The sequence below is a fragment of the Peromyscus leucopus genome, chromosome 1 (genome assembly GCF_004664715.2).
Source record: "Peromyscus leucopus breed LL Stock chromosome 1, UCI_PerLeu_2.1, whole genome shotgun sequence".
Lineage (NCBI taxonomy): Eukaryota > Metazoa > Chordata > Mammalia > Rodentia > Cricetidae > Peromyscus > Peromyscus leucopus.
The window spans coordinates 169,697,523-169,700,071 of record NC_051063.1 but is presented as its reverse complement, the minus strand read 5'-3'; the positions used below and the strand labels follow the sequence as shown (position 1 = coordinate 169,700,071).

General features: G+C 45.9%; 1 non-coding gene across 1 annotated transcript; it reads left to right on the top strand.

Annotated features, from left to right (window-relative positions):
• The first annotated feature begins 2,153 nt into the window (after positions 1-2,153).
• On the top strand, positions 2,154-2,260 carry LOC114688530. The gene has a single exon (XR_003733794.1). It is a non-coding gene; the product is annotated as a U6 spliceosomal RNA (small nuclear RNA).
• Positions 2,261-2,549: the final 289 nt, after the last annotated feature.

The following is a 2,549-nucleotide window of genomic DNA, read 5'->3' as shown; positions in this document are numbered from 1 at the left end:
AACAGTGGGAGCAAAGTCTTCCCAAGGACTTGAAGTAGGGCCCTCACCTGGAAGATCAGAAGGGTGTGGCAGCCACAATGGGACAGATGCTATCTGATCCGGAGGGCGCAGATGGCTTCTGGGTTTCAGGGTCACCCTAGGAATGGGGTGTAGTTCTGCACACTTCCCTCAGCACACCCTATTCTCACTTGTCTATGAGAAGCTGGTTCTCCCACCACCCTCCTGAGAGCCGAGGAGTGGGATCTTCCCAGATTCAGACAGTAGAGAATGCAGGAGAGTGTTGGCAGGTGGAGCTGAGGAGCAGCTGCAGGTCCTGGTGGTGGAGCACCCGGCTGATGGTCACCAGGAGGTGATGCACAATTGCTGGGGACTGTAGAGTAAGTCCATTGGCAGAGTGGCTCCTCTGAGAATACAGCCTTGTGCTACAACATTAAGAGGCCCTGTCCTGCTAAGTGCTTCTGGTTAGGGCTTCCTGGCTTTATTCTGAGTTTCCAGGAACAATGTCCCCCAACAACTGTGGCCTCTTCATAAGTCACTTGTCCCCATCACACTGTGTGCTCTTGTTGTCAACTACCTTTTCTAGAACATTCAGGTCTTCATAATGACTTTCCTTGAGCCCCTGTCCCTAGCAAGGTGACTGGCTGGCTGGATGCCAGTGCGGGACAAGCTGTTAGGTCCTGAGTCCTTGTGGTAGTTTGAATGTAATTGGTACCTATAAGCTTATTGGGAATGGCACTATTAGGAGGTGGGACTTTGTTGTAGTAGGTGTGGCCTTGTTGAAGGAATTATGTCACTGTGGGGGTGTACTTTGAGGTATCCTATGCTTAAGCCATGCCCAGTGTCTCAGACCACTTCCTGTTGCCTGTGGATCAAGATGTAGCAGCTCCTTCTCTAGTACCATGTCTGTCTGCACACCTCCATGCTCCCCTCCATGATGATAATAGACTAAAGGTCTGAAACTGTAAGCCACCACCTCAATGAAATGTTTTCCTTTATAAGAGTTGCTGTGGTCATGGTGTCTCTTAACAGCAACAGAAACCCTAGCTAAGACAGAAGTTGGTACCAGGGACTGGAGTATTGTGATAGTTTGGACCATGTTTTTATTTTGAGTAATGTGGAGTATGGGAGTTTGGGTTAGGAAAGCAGTGGAATGCATTGAGTACTGCTTAGTGGGCCAGACTAGTAGGGGCATGGAAGACATTGGTGTTGAGTTATTTGAACTGTGGGGGCCTGGTCAAGAGATTTCAGAGGAGAAGAATATTAATATGTGGCCTAGAGATTGTTCTTATAATATTTTGGTGAAGAATATGGCTGCTTTTTGTCCTTGTCCAAAAAGTCTGCCTGAAGTGTTTTGGGTTCATTCCATTGGCAGAGGAAATCTCAAAACAGCCTAGCATAGACACTGTTGTGTGGTTATGACTGGCCACTCTTATAGAGATTTATAATGAGAAAGAGGAAGCTAAGCAAGGAAAAAATACAAAATGTACAATTTGAGAAGATAGAGCACCAGGAAGTGGAATGGAACTAATTCTTGTATTCAAGGAGATAAACAGATGAAGAAATGGAATACAGTGGGTGGTGGCCTCCGGGCAAGATCCTACAAAGCTAAGTTTCCTACTTTTGAAAAGAAATTAAAGAAAAGCTTAAATCAGGGTGTGGTGGTACACGCCTTTACTCCCAATACTGGGAAGGTATATGCAGGAAGATCTGAGTTTGAAGCCAGCCTGGTCTACAGAGCCAGTTTCAGGACAGCCATGCTTAGGCAGTGAAGGAAACAAAAAAAAACCCAGAAAATTGGTGGAGATGTAATTAAACAAGGGGGTCACTTTCCAGCCCCAGTGAACAGCAGAACATTGCTGCTTTGGCCATGTGGTTCTGGATTATGGATAGAAGAAATGGGCTATGGAATTTGCCTCCTTGACTAAGGAAAACCACTGAGGCTAGGCATATGCCAGGGGTGTCCCTAAATGGAGGACCAGAGAGGCCATTGTGTGAAGCTGTGAAGGAGAAGCTTGTATTGCCTTGGAGACCCCAAGATGTGGGGGATGCCAGAGCCTTGGGATACCTTCTGAGAAGAGCTGCTAACAGGGAGTGGACACAGTCCAAGAGAGCAATGTGTTGTGGTCAACATAGCTGAAAGAAGTTGTAGATCTGTGCTCGCTTCGGCAGCACATATACTAAAATTGGAACGGTACAGAGAAGATTAGCATGGCCCCTGCGCAAGGATGACATGCAAATTCGTGAAGCGTTCCATATTTTTACGTCACTATTTCTCATTGGGAGAGATACGAAATGTGGAAACAAATCAATGTCTAGATAACATGGCTAGAAAAGAGAATGAAAAGGTTGGAATTTTCAATTGTCATGGTATGGGAGGTAATCAGGTTTTCTCTTATACTGCCAACAAGGAAATTAGAACAGATGACCTTTGTTTGGACGTTTCTAAACTTAATGGACCAGTTACCATGCTCAAATGCCACCATCTAAAAGGCAACCAGCTCTGGGAGTATGACCCAGTGAAACTAACCCTGCAGCATGTGAACAGTAAT